The 14,776-nt window shown below is 43.5% G+C and overlaps 1 long non-coding RNA gene across 2 annotated transcripts in view; it reads right to left on the minus strand.

The window, feature by feature from the left end:
* Nucleotides 1–371: 371 nt before the first annotated feature.
* The window catches only part of LOC146776458 (uncharacterized), a 404,315-nt gene continuing 389,910 nt past the window's right edge, over nucleotides 372–14,776 (minus strand). The window contains exon 4 of one of the 2 annotated variants that reach the window (XR_014972211.1): nucleotides 372–516. This is a non-coding gene — a long non-coding RNA (uncharacterized LOC146776458). Of the gene's footprint in view, nucleotides 521–14,776 lie in introns of both variants that reach the window. The other variant, XR_014972212.1, reaches the window with a different exon arrangement.

The following is a 14,776-nucleotide window of genomic DNA, read 5'->3' on the forward strand; positions in this document are numbered from 1 at the left end:
AACTGGAAGCCTGGTATGGTTGAGCAATTTTTGGAATGCATCCAAATGTTGTTTTGGAGACGGATGCGAGCAGTTTAGGATGGGGAGCTTTGTACTCAGCTGAGGAAACAGGTGATGTTTGGAGTTTGAGCGAGCGGAAGGAACATATACATTGTTTAGAAATGAAGGGATGAATGTTTGCATTGTAAAGTTTCAGATCACAGTTCCAGGGTGCTACAGTTTTGTTAAATGGACAATATTACTACAGTGTCTTGCCTGCTGCTCTGCGGGCTGTGGCGGAAGACTACAAAAAAAGGACCGGATCCCGAAGCTGAAAGCTTTGCGTTCTAGCATTTCGGGATTTAGTCAGTGTCTGCCTCCAGGTTGCTTACCTGCTCCTGTGGTGAGATCCGGAATCTTTCTCAGTTCCTGCGGCAAGATCCAGCTCTCTTCCCGGCTCCTGCGGCGAGATCCGGAGTCCTTCTCAGCTCTGTTGCGGCGAGATCCTGGTACTCTCATCGGCTTAATAATGCTCTTCTGCCTTGCAAAAGAAAGAAAAAAAAACACAACAAACCAGTCATTCTGTATTAATGTAGCAGCGTTTATGCACTGCTAAATCTTTGTATTGCAAAAACATTTAAACACAAGTAATAATGTAAAGTAGATGCTCTCATCCTTGGAGATCGGTTTCGTCCTTTTGTTGACTTAGCTGAACCTAGAGTTCTCCTGTAAAATAGAAGGACATTAACTATTTCCCCCCTAAATTAAAAGGGCACAGTATTACTTTCTCCTGAAGTTAAGGAGTACTATTCATAATTCCTGGTGTAAGGTTTCTAAGTTGTACTAGCAAGTTGCTAGAGGATATTAGTGTTCACTGCAGATCTCCTGTTGTCATGGGACATTTCCAGTAATACATAGGTGGGTGCTGCTGGGTTCTTCTTTTATTTTCTTGTCATTTTATATAGCATTCATCCACAGACACTGCCAAATTATCTTTTCCATAGATAAGAGACACAGATTACACTCGAACAGTTTTTGAAGTATAATAGAAGAAGGGAAACACTAAGGTAGTTTAGAGAGAAAAACCTTGCCTATACCATTATTGCAATACAGTTCCTTCCTGCACACATATATACGCTATCTCTCTTTATAGGACATCTTCCCTGCTGACCAGTCCTATACTTGAGTGGGAATGATCGTGGGACAATTTCACCTTTTCTTCTTGTCTTCCCTTCTTTCCCTGATTTACTACTGATGCTTTGACTCAGTTGGGTACGGTGAGTGACTAGGGGGGAGTTTGGAACTCTCATCTTGCATATCGTCCCTGCGGAATCGTAAGTCAGAATTTGACATACAGTGACATACATAAACAAGTAAGGGGGCAGCAGGTCCAAAAGATTGGCAAATTTAGCACAAAAAATGTGCGAGTTCTGTCTGGCACACAAGATTGGTATGAGAGCACAGTACCTACCAGGAAAGGAGAACTGGATTGCGGATTGTAATTCCTGGAATGTAGTGGATTTCAGCGATTGGAAGTTGAGGGAGAGTTATTTCATGAGGATTCAAGAGTATTTAGGACCATTGCAGGTAGATCTATTTGCACCCAGGTTGACTCATCAGTTTAAGAGTTATTACAGTTGGAGACCTGATCCAGGTGCACTAGCAGTAGATGGGTTTACCCATGATTGGTCAGAGAGGAAGGGTTATGCTTTCCCTCCTTTTTCTATGATTCAGAGAATGTTGCTTCAGGTAAGGAAGCAGTGGTGTCAATTGGTTTTAGTGACTCTGTTTTGGATGGCGCAGGCTTGGTTCCCATCGGTAATGGAGATGGTGGTGGACATATCATATTTAATGCAATTTTACAAGGGTCTGCTCAGAGAAGCGGAAGGAGTAGAACATCCGTTGGTAGATGCAAATTCTCTCAACCTTCTAGTATGGAAAATAACAGGAGATCAGGAATATTCACAGGTCTTTTGGGGACAGCTTCAGAGTTGCTTGATGAGTCCTGGGCTCCAGGGACACGCAAAGTATATAAAAGCGCATGGGGTGCATGGTTAGGTTGGTGTGTGGCAATGGTTTTGGATCTCATGGAAGCAGATGAGGTGATGGTGGCAATTTCTTTTGCGTATTTGTTTCGGAGAGGTTTCTAGTACAGAACTGTGAATTGTTATAGGTCTGCAGTTGCAGCGGGACATTCCTTAGCGAAAGGAGTCTTGATTAGTAGACATCTGCTGATTTGTAGAGTTATGAAGAGGGTTTGGTTAAAGAGACCTCCTTTGGCAAGATAGGATTCAGTATGTGATCTCGATTTGATTTTTAGATTGTTTCAGATTGGCCAGTGAATAAATATCTCGTTTTAAGAGACTTAACTTGGAAGTTAACTACCTTATTATGCTTTATCTCTTTTGAAAGGGTTTCGGATGTGAAGGCTTTGGAGGTAAGTTGATGGTTTTTTTCAACCTGAAGAAGTGCTTTCTGAGGTTTGGAAAATAATAAATACAATGTTAGAGTCTGTCTTTTATCCAAGTTTTGATGGAAATCCAAAGTTATGTGTTTTGTGCTAAGAGAATACGAGTCTAGAGTGAATGAACATAGGAGTCATGGAACAGATCAGTTATTGATTTCTTATATGAAACCATATCATGGAGTAACAACAGCTACTATAGCAAGATGGGTGAAAGCAGTCATGAAGGGGGCTGAAGTGAATATATCACAGTTTAAACTGCATTCTGTTAGAGGTGCGATGGTTAGCAAGGCATATATGTTTGGAGGAAGATTGGAAGAAATTCAGAAAGTGGCTGACTGGAGTAATGCAGAAGTGTTCAGGAAATGTTATTTCAGACCAGTGGATCATGTTTTAAACAAGGTGTTACAAAGTTTTGAACATCCATAATGCTAGCCTACTGTCTTGCCATAAAATGTCGATGTTAGAACCGGCGGTCTCTAGTTGGCAGAGGTATACACTTCTGACAAATAGGGACCCACCAACTCTAGTCAGGACAAGGGGATTACACACTCAGATAACCCCTGCTACCCCCTTGGTAGCTTGGCATAGCAGACAGGCTTATCTCAGAGGCAGTGTGTTAAGCATTTATGACCACATATAGTAATACAGTGAATACACTACAGATGGACACGACACAGAAGTTATTATAAAAATAAGTATTTTTATATAAGGCTTAGCACAAGACCAAATAATGACAAAAATATACCACAGTCTTAATAAATACTCTTTGGAAGGAAAAATGATAGTTCAAGTAAGGTTTCTTCTTGGCAAATAGTTCTTTAGCAACAAAATTAAGTATTCTTCTGAAACACAGTTCTTTGGCAACAATATGACCCCCACAGTAGTCACACGACGTCGAGTCTACGATATTCCCAAGGTTCGGTGTCGACCGCGAGGATCGCTACGTCGAGCCTGGAGTTGCAACAGTCCCAACAAACACAGTACCTTTGGCAATGAAGAAAACGATGATCCACGGCGTCGAGATGTCGGCGTCGAGGTCGGCGTCGATCGTGCCTCGGAGTCGGGTCGATCCGCAGCGGCGTCGAGGGCCGGAGCAGCGCTCACGGCTACGAGATCGGCGTCGATCGTACCTCGGAGTCGGGTCAATCTGCAGCGGCGTCGAGGGATGGCGGGCCGGAGCAGCGCTCACGGCGTCGAGGAGGGCATCGAGTCGATGCGATCAGCAGCGGCGTCGAGACGGGGTCGCTTGGAGCTGGAGCCGATACTCACTACTCACTGGCGTCGATACCGGCGTCAAGACGGGGTCACTCGGAGCTGGAGCCGATACTCACTACTCCTGGCGTCGCTGCTGGCGTCGATCGGGCCCGGCGGCCGGCGTCGAAGGCTCGGAACACTGGAGCCGTTACTCACGATGTCGAGCTGGATTCGGCGGCGTCGAGACTGCAGATTTCCCCTTGTGTACTGGAAACAACACTTTCCAGCAATCAGCAATTCAGTAGAGGGTGAAGTCCTTTGGCCCTGTGACTTCAACAGGAGGCTGGCACTCTTCCAGCCCTTGGAGATTTTCTAGCAAGCTTTAGAGAGTACACACCAAGTTCCTCTCTCCTTGTTCCTTGGCAAAAATAAAGAAGCAGCTTCAGGTTCCCCACAGCAAACAGCACACTGGCAGAAGGGGGGCAAGTCCTTAGATCAGCAGGCTTCTTGTCCTTGGTAGAGGTTTCCTTGTCAGAAGTGATCTGACTTCTTGGTTCAGGGGTCCTTCTTTTATACCCCATCTCTCCTTTGTTCCCTTTGTCCAAGCAGGGAAATTCCCCCCATCCTGGGTTTGTTGTGGGTGTTGCCAGGCAGAGGCACCTGGCCTATTCACTGAGCAGGGCAGGGTCCTCAGCCGCCCAGCAGGAGGCGGAGCCAGTATTGTCACTGGCAGGAGCAGGGCTATCAGTCGCCCGGCAGGAGGTGGAGCCAGCATTGTGTCAGGCAGGGCAGGCTACTCTTCCCTCACTCTAAGTGTAAATGCCTCATTCACCCCACACTGACTCATTCAGACCTCTGGAGCCACCCAGCCCCTGACACACACACGAAACCAGCAGAGACCGGTGGATAGTTGGACAAGAAAATAGCCACTTTCTAAAAGGGCTATTTTCAAACACGGAATTTAAAAACCATCCATCCTAAAGGGTGTGTTATTAAATTCTGAGTTCAGGGATACTAAACTCGACCTGCTACCATGCTCCCTGAGTCAGATAGATTATAATGGAGTTAATAATCAGTCAGTCTGCCCAGTCTGGCCTATTGGAGGCAGGTAGCCCTTCAATAGTGAAAAACGAAAATGGCTGTAATTCACTATTAGGTCATGCCACACACATCAGGGCATGACCTACCTTTTACCCACAATGCACCCAGCCCTAGGGCTTACCATAGAGGTGTCTGAAATGTGGCAAAGTGAAGGTTTTAGAGACTGGCAAGTAGGTTTCCTTGCCAAGTCGACATGGCAGTCAGGGACTGCACACAGGCTCTGCGATGGCAGGCCTGAGACACATTTTACACGCTGCTTCTGTGGGTGGCACAACCAGTGCTGCAAGCCCACCAGCAGCAGTTAATTTACACGCCCTTGGCACACGCAGTGCACTAGACTAGGGTCTGAACAGTAAGTCAACCAAGCCAATCATGGTAACACCAATCAATGTAACAATTTAACATAGGGAGCACTTGCACTGTGGCACTGATCAGCAGTGGCACAGTGCCCAAAGCAATAATCCAGCAAAAACATTGTAAACAGAGGAGGCAAACGGAAAAAAATGGAGGAGAGACTCATGCCAATGATGCCAGGTCTAACAGTCGATCATCAGAAGGTTTACTGCGCAGAGAATTGTGATTTTATTAAAGACAAGGAGCATAGCATTATCTCTCTCACCCACCCAGGTGTGGAGGGATTTGGATTATAAGTGGTTACATTGAAATTATTGTTGAATATTTACTTGTTTCAGTTGGAAAGAGTTCTTGTTGTTGAGAAAAGGCAAAAGAATGGAATCGTGATGTGTTCTACGTTTTTACAGAGAATTAAAGGTCAATGTCTGATTAAAGGATGAGAAGAGGATTGACTGAATGCATTAGAACAAAAGAGGAAGAAGATGGCTTTTACCAGGCTTTTATTGGATTGTAGTTTTCTATTCTTTTGTTGTCAGTGTTCTATTTGAGGTTCTTTAAAGTTGGTGCTTGGAAGCCATAAATAAAGGGTTATGCATAATGCTAACCTCCTTGTCTTTAATAAAATCATGATTCTCTATGCAGTGAAACCTCGGAGAATCAACATTTTCTCAGAACCTTTAATAAGGTTTGTAGAAGAGTGTTCTGTTTCTCTCGTTCACAAAGAGCCTCATTGCTTTTAAACTGTCAGATCTGTGAGGAGAATCTTTCTATATGAAATGGATGTTGCAGCTTGAGCCTTCTTTAAATGAACTGCTTAAGACTAAAGGGCAATCCATTAGCAGAAGTGCCAATCCAGGTATTAAATTAATATGGTCCACGCTTCACAAACCTTTTCTAATCTTTTTATAATATATGAATTTACTGATCTAACATTGGTTTCCGCTTTGTTATATTGGTATATAGAAAAAGGCTGCTGATATCACAATGTGTGCATGCATATGCATCGTGGTGCCCATGGCTATCTTGGAGTGAAGATTTTTTTAATGAAAACCCATTCAAAAAGTGTCATTGTACGGGTCCATGTTCATCTTCATGCGTACATGCATGTGAATCAAAAAAAAAAAACGCTGGCACTCAAAAAGTAACAAGGTAAGAAAAATATAGAACCAATTGAATCCTCAGAGTGGATCTCTTCATTGTTAGTGGCATGCCATGCCAGTGGAATGATCATGTTTTTCTGTCGACCTTAGAAGTCTTAATAATAACGTTGTTGATCAGTTTCCATTACCTAGGATTGATGGAATGTTGTCACTTACAAAGAATGGTAGATGTTTTTCAACATTGGATCTATCCTAAGCATATGTTACCGAATTCCTTTACACCCTGAAAGCTGTGCATTGACTGTGTTTAATATACCTTAGGGAGTTACCAGTTTCAATGCATGCCATTTGTTCTTGCCTCTGCGCGGGCTGTCTTTCAGAGATTGAAGGGGGAATTAATTGGTCCTATGCTGTTATTTGTATGTTTGCAGGATGGCATCTTGATAATTGAAAAAACAAAAAGAACATGATGTTAGCTAAACTAAAGTGTTAGAAATTTTAGAATAAAAGGCTTTACTGCAGAAATTAGAAAATGGAAAACGCTTTCAGGACAAAGATCAGTAAGGATGTAATTAGTTCCAAAGCTAAATTGGTTGAAACCATCAAAAATGCAACTGCTTCTCAATCTAAGGACGACATGAGGTCATTTCTAGGCATGGCAGAATTGTATTCGAAATTTGTTAAGAATTGCTCTGCTAAAATGTACAATTTAAGAGGTTTGCTTAAGAGCAAATCTGAATTTGAGTTTTTGGACCTTCATCAGATGTCATCCAATGAAATTAAAGAAGATATTACCAAAACGCCAAATTTGCAACGTTAGGAACCCAAAGCAGACACCCTTGTTACTACAGATGCCAGTGTCTAGGGTTTCGTTGCAATCCTTACCCATCTTAATGAGAATGGCAATGAAGGAGTTAATGCTTTTGCGTCATTCTCTCATTTACCACCCAATATCCCTTCTACCAGGAATAAGTAAAGTGGCAGAAAAGTATGTTAATCAAACCCTTTCAGGATTTCTCGAAACCCACAATCTGCTCCACTCCTCCCAAACAGGGTTTCGACTGCGTCAGAGTACCGAAACGGCCCTTCTGGCAGTGGTAGAGGAAAGCAGAAAAATCCTTGATTCAGGAGGCTCCACAGCTATCATCCTCCTCGACCTAAGCGCAACATTTGACACGTTGAACCACAAGACCCTAATTCACTGTCTGAGGAATATTGGAGTTACAGGCACCGTACTTCAATGGCTATGCTCCTTCCTAGTAGGAAGAACCTTCCAGGTTTTTGAGGATAATGTCCTATCCGAACCTACCCCCTTAACAAGTGGAGTCCCCCAGGGCTCATCGCTTAGCCCCACCCTTTTTAACATATATATGGCCCCTCTGGCAACCATTGTAGCCCCCTCAGGAATCCGTATAGTGACCTACGTGGACGACACGCAAATAGTGCTCACACTCAACCAGGTCGACCACAAAACCAACAGTCTCCATTCCTGCCTAGAAGACATCTCGAAGTGGATGGACACATCCCAGCTCAAACTCAATGGCGGAAAAATGGAGATCATGGTGTTGGGTAACTCCATCAGTTTTAACCCTAGTCTGATGTGGCCTACGGCCAGGGCCCCCCTCCTGCCCCTAAGACTGAGATCAGGAGCCTGGGCATATGGCTGGATCAGGATCTGAATTTTAGGACACAGGCCAGGAAGACAGCAGCGACCTGTTTCGGCCTACTTAGAATGGCCCGAAAAAGCATCCCTCTTCTCCCCCCTCTAGCAAAAAAGGTATTGATACAATCCCTTATACTCTCTAGGCTCGATTACGGGAATGCGCTATACCTGGGTTCCCCCTCCTCAGTTATTTCCAAACTCCAGCTAGTCCAGAACAGTGCAGCCAGACTTCTGATGGGTTTATTTAATAGACAAAACCGTCAATACGCTCCCTCCACTGGCTCCCAGTGCAAGAATTTATCCGATTCAAGACCCTGTGTATTGCTCATCAAACATTGTCAGGGACAGGCCCCCCTATTAACTCAGCCTTGATCCACCCCTATAAAGCAAACAGAGAACTGCGGTCAGACGACCTGCATCTGGCCGAGGTCCCCAGAATAAAGAGAGCCAGAAGTGGCGGTCGGCTCTTCTCCTACAATGCCGCCAAGCTCTGGAACTCCCTGCCACTCTACCTGCGCACGATTCCCAATCACCAGTCCTTCCGCAAGCAACTCAAGACTCTTCTGTTTCCTTAGTTTCGCTCTCCTCCGTGTTGGTTCTCAGCGCGGGGACACTCCCGGGTAGCCATGCGCTCTATAAGTGTCTTCTCATTCATTAATTCATTCATTGTCATACTGAGATCAAATATTCTGTAATCTAAGGAGAGACATTAGGTTGCATTAGGGCTTTAGAATATTTCCAGAAGTATATATGAGGAAGGAAGTTTACATTGTTGAGTGATAATAAACTTTTGCCAAAATTATTGACAAAAGATGGGTCAGTCACAGCATCTCCTAGAATTGCTAGAATGTCTATGCGCCTTCAAGATGTTTTGTATGATGTTCAATATGTTCCTGCAACAAAACATTTTACTGCCAATTTTCTCAGGAGAATATCTACCAGTGGTAGACGTTGATGACAATATATGAAGTGAGTGTAGCATTGTAAGTGTTTTAGAACTTCATGATTGTAAAAAAGCTGATTTTGAAAAGTAATGGTATTTGGCGTTTGAGTCTGATGACCTTTTGAAGAATGCAAAAATGTACACATGTGCTGGCTGGGATAATACCATCAAAAGTGACGCATAGGAGAAAGGGTATTGGGAATTCAGGAATGAGTTGAGTGTGGATGGACAACTTTTGTTGAGGGGCAACAGAGTTATTCTTCCTTCCAAAATGAGAAAGAAAATTATTGCTTAGAGCCACAAGAGTCAGTTAGGAATTGTTAAGACGAAAAAAAAAATTATAGAACTTTACTGGTGACCTGAAACCGTTTTAGAAACTAAGAGGCTTTTGAAAAATTGTGTGAAAGTTCAGGTAAGTCCCAAAGAACACTAAGGGCATCTTTATGTCCCATAGAGTGCCCTATTTAGCCAGGGGAGTGTGTAGCGTTAGATTTAATGGGACCAATTTCATGGGAGGATGGATCACACAAATACATTATCGTTCTCGTTGAAATCGAGGTGGTTAACAAGGTTGATACCAAAAGTGCAAATATGTTTACGAGAGAAATTTTGTGAATAAAGTATTTAACTGATAATGGTATGCAGTTCAAGTCCTATGAAGAGGTTGAATTTCTTGAAGTTTCTGGTTGAAGCACACATTTACCTCATTATATCATCCTAAATTGTGCTGTAGAGATGTTATTAAGGCCACTATTAAACTTGCAAAGTTGCTGCAAAGAACTGCGAATATATATTGGAAAAACTGTTATGGGCATGCTGAATTATTAAACGCAAGTCTACTGTGGAAAGTCCGTTTGTGATTATGAGAGGACACATTCCATATTCCAAGAATAATCCTGGTCGTATGAATGGAATCAGTGTTATACAATGGAGTTTATATAACATAAAGAAAACTAAATCCGTTTCTCATTTGAAATATAAAACCTATTATAAGCTCGTCATGGAGTTAAAGATGCTCATGTGCAGGTAGGCTAGTAGGTTTGTGTGAAATTTGGTAAAAAAGTATCCACAGGAGAGAGTAAATTCACAAGATAATGATGATAGTGCGCAGCATTTGAGTAGAATTATGACTGCTGGATGGGGTAAGATAATAAGAAGGAAGTTGCATCTGACAACAAAAAGTAAGTTTAGGTGCTTATGGATGATGATGAGCTTCAAAGTGATTTGGATGTGGATGAGAGTGTTACGAACCACTCATACTCTCATGATCCTTGTTGTGGAATGAATATGGACCATAATCTAATCAGTCCTTTGAAATTCCTGGAAAAGCTCAACTAAACAATGATCCAATGAGTGTACAACAAAGTGATGAGGAACTGAGTATGACTTCTTCCTGTTTGGACATGGGACATTCTGCTCAAGTTAGCCAATATGGCAGGAAAACCAAATGACCTTTGAAATGTAAAGATTTTATTGTTCAAATGTAATAATATGTGGATAGTCATTTTGATAATTCACTTTAATATCTATAGACATGTGTTATGCTTCAGATGTTTCTTTTCACTTAGTTGTGTTGAACAAAAAAGGGAAGATTTGTAGTGATATTATGTTAACCTCATTAGTGAATGTAGTGAATGCCTGGTGTAGTGTGGAGAGTTCCATTCTAGAATCATTTGACTTGCGGGGGAGCTTGAGCGAGAGAGTGGGAGGAGGATGATTGAAGAAGGTTTGATTTGCTTTTCTTACTGACAGGCAAACAGCCTTTACAAGTCATTTATAAAGCGTTATAAGTCATTTAGGAGTACGAGCATATGTTAGAGGGTCTCCCTGGGTGCAAATAATAATTGCCCAAAAACCTTTATGTGATTTGCCTCTGTGCCTTTCAGCCCATGTCACTGAATGTTGGGACAAAGGTCTAGCAGTAGGAGGGCAATGAGAGAACCCCTACACTGAGACAATCAGGCACATCTTCACAGCACCTGAGAAAATGAACAGTTAAGTTGCTAGAAACATTATGCGCTGAATAAGAGATGTTTATTGGATCACTGACAGAATATCGGAAACAGAAATAGTGTGTGGACGTAATATTGTGTCAAAGATATCAAAGACCAAAATATCGAGAAGTTAAATGGAAATAGATAAGTATAGATTTACTATTCTAAACTCCACATCTACATACCTTGAAGATATATATAGGAAAAGCGTCTTTTGATTAGCCAATATCTTTGGCGCCGTTTGACGAATCAGTGTGAAATTTTCCCAAAAATAGGGCCGGACTGCCCAGTTTGTGTGTTTAAAGTTTCGGGGTGATTCGTCAAGCAGGAGTCAAGAAAAAAGGGGGGTCCCAAAGCGCGTTTTCTCCATGTTATTTTCCATAGGAAACTTTATTACAGGCTACAGCCCGACCTGCTGAACGGAATTACACCACATTTGGCAAAAAGGTAGGTCTTGGTTTAGAGTGCGCCCTTTTTTGTAAATGGTGTAAATCCGTTCAGCAGTTCCTGAGAAATTTAAAAAAGAAAAATATTGATATCTGAGCACCGAGGAGGAGTCGCGAACCCTCCCAAGCACAAGCTCAATTCTGAATGGCTGCCAACACTCCAAATCAGGAAGTGTTGGCAGCCATCTTGTGACTCGGTAACCGAATCACAAAAAAAAGGGTGAAACAAAGATAAAAAAACATGAAAGGGGGGCAGGGTACAAACACCCTGACCCCCTAGGCCTGCTCAGGGGTTCCAACAAGGACCCCCAGGGCCCAAAAAGCATTTAAACATTTAAAAAAAAAAAATGTATCGGCCGAATTCGCGCTGGGGTCACAAATCTGGCCAAGAAATTTTTTTTAAAAACAAAGCGTGGTCTCCCGCGCTTCGTTTTTGAAGGCCCCCGGGTGGGCCAGGCCCCGGGGGCACTCACCAATTAATTTGCAGGGGCCCGCTGGGACCTCGCAGCCCCGGGAACCGCCACCTCCCCAGGGCTTATTTAATTGTATGCGGGGGCCCTGCGGCCCCCTGAAGCCCCGGGGACTGCCACCTCCCCGGGGCTTTTAAAAAACAATGCGTGGGGGGTCCCAAAATCCCCCACACTGCCCCGGGGACCGACAACTGCCCGGGGCTTTGATAATGAACCACGGGGGGCATGTGCCCCCCCCGCAGCCCCGGGGACCACCACCTCCCCGGAGCACATACTGATTTAAAATGCGGGTCTGTAGCGGACCTTCAGGCCCCAGGGACCTCCATGTCCCCGGGCCTTTAAAGATTTGGGAGGGGGGCCGTGTGGCCCCCCTCCAGGAGCCCTTGAAGGCCCTGGGGACCGCCATCCCCCAGGGCCGGCTCCTGCAATGTCCCAGAGTGCCCACCCCTGGGACATTGCTGTTTGCTATGGCAGGGCGGGGGCACGGCTCCCGCCCTGCCATAGCAAACCCTGCTTTGCTTCATTGAAGCAAGAGCAGGAAAGCCTGCTCTCGCTTCAATGAAGCAAAGAAGATTGCTTTTGAGCAAGGACACCTCCGGGTAATCGATGCGCTTTAAAAATGTAATTAACATAACATAACAAGGGGAGATGCATGTTAGCAGCTCCCCTTGCTCAAAAGCAATGCTGGCTCCTGCAGGAGGCAGGTAGCCATCTGGACTGTGGGGGCATTGGGGCTCCCCCCATGGTCCCCAATGCAAAGGGCCGGCCCCGGGGGATGGGGTCCCTGGGCCAGGATTGGCGAGGCAGGGAAGCCACGCGACCCCACTCCGTTAATAAAAAAAACAAAATGGGATGGCCCGGGGGATGGGGTCCCCAAGGACAGAAATGTCCCAGGGTAGGGGGGTCATGTGGCCCCCCCCTCCCAGCAAATATAATAAAAATAAATGAACCAGGCCGGGCCCCGGGGGACGGGGTCCCCGGGGCCAATAGTGGCCCCAAGAGAAGGGGGCCAAGCGGCCCCCTTCCCGTTTCTTTGTTTTAAAAAAAAAGTGAAAAGAAAATGCTCAGGCCCCGGGGTATGGGGTCCGTAAACATGACTGCTATGTTATAGCTAGAAATTAGCATTTAAAAAACCTTTGAAATTCACTGAAAAACCATAGGTTTCAGGCACGTTATAGTTAGAAATTAGCATTTGAAAAACCTTAGAAATTCACTGGAAAAAACGTTGTTTTCAGGGACTTTATAGTTAGTTGGACATTTTACTCGTACAAAACCTGAGAAATTCTGCCGTTATAGTTAGCTCAGCTAATTATAACTCGCGCCCCCGCAATGCATTGCTGATGATGTCACATATTACATCATTCATGACATGGTCAGTGACATCACTGATGACATTACTGATGACATCTCAAATGACATCATCCACATAAAAATCTGATGCACCTCCTCACACCCTAATATAACCTTTGATACACCCACTCTAAAATACAGATTACCATTTTCAAAACCATAGACACACCAATACCTATTACTACATTTGCACTCACTGATTCCTAGGTCTACACACACATCTACTCATTCACCCATGAAGTCACTTATACATGCAGTCACTCATCAATACAACACTATCATATGCACTCATACACCTATACAGACACTTACACACCACCACTCATCCAGAGTTACTCACACACCTAGCCAGTCATGCAAAGAATCAATCACACTTCCATTTACTCACCTACACAGTTATACACACACCACCTCACGTATTCATACAGATACTAACGCATACTAACTCTCTTATACAATCACTGATACAAGTACACACTCATCCATACAGCTACTCTCACAATCACTGACTCTCACGTATAGTCATTTATATACTTTCACTCTGACATACACTGCCTTTTACATATGTAGTTACTTGGACATGTACTACTGAGACATCCATTCACTCAGCAACACACCCACACAGGCACCCATACAAATACTCAGGCAACCAATCAATAACCCATATAGACACTCATGTAGCTACTCACCAACCCATGCAGCAGCTTACACAACAACAGACAGACTGATACAGATGTTCACACAGTTTAGTCACTAAGCCATGCATTCTGTAAGACACATTTAATCACTCACTTATACAGTCAGTCACGCACCTATTAAATCTTCCATCCAGACACTTATACACCCACTCATTCTTCAATACACCTTGGCATATATATAAAACATATTTAAACTTCATAGAAACACACAGTCACTGGATGATGTCCTCAGTGATGTCATTTTAGATGTCATCAGTGATGTCATCAGTGATGTTACTAACCATGTCATGAATGATGTAATATGTGACATCATCAGTAGTGCATTGCGGGGGCGTGAGTTATAGTTAGCTGAACTAACTATAACGGCATAATTTCTCAGGTTTTGTACGAGTGAAATGTCCAACTAACTAGAACGTCCTTGAAACCTATGGTTTTTTCAGTGAATATATATATATATATATATATATATATATATATATATATATATATATAATTGTATATAGTAAAACTTAGCTGACCTATAGAACCTTAACTTCATAATATTTTTGTCCTCGCTATTGACACAATAATTATATTTCTGTTTCTGATATTCTGTCTAAATACCATGTTGATAGTTACTCAGCTCAATGGAACTCATTTTATCAAAATCAAAAGGATGAAGGGCTAAGTGGAAGTACCAGAATTCAAACCTGAGACCAAGAGATCCAACACAGATTTCTGGAGTGGATGCATTAGACCACTGAGCCAGCAGACTCTACTGAGTGAAGTTGCAATGACCTCCTCCGTCCTGGAGAACCCCAGAACAAGCACACTCAGACCCAGGTTTCCTTCTGTGCAAATCCTGCCCCTGTGAGTGTAAAGTTAGAGAATGCACTAATATGTATTACGTTTCTACCACCCAACACAAAAGTGCTTATTTAACAACCTCTGCCATGGCGAGACTGGAAACTACAGCCTACAGACAGATCTTTGCTGTAGGAGCTCAACCCACTGAGCCATATTAAGCCGGCTCAGTGT

Source organism: Triturus cristatus, chromosome 12, assembly GCF_964204655.1.
Source record: "Triturus cristatus chromosome 12, aTriCri1.1, whole genome shotgun sequence".
NCBI lineage: Eukaryota > Metazoa > Chordata > Amphibia > Caudata > Salamandridae > Triturus > Triturus cristatus.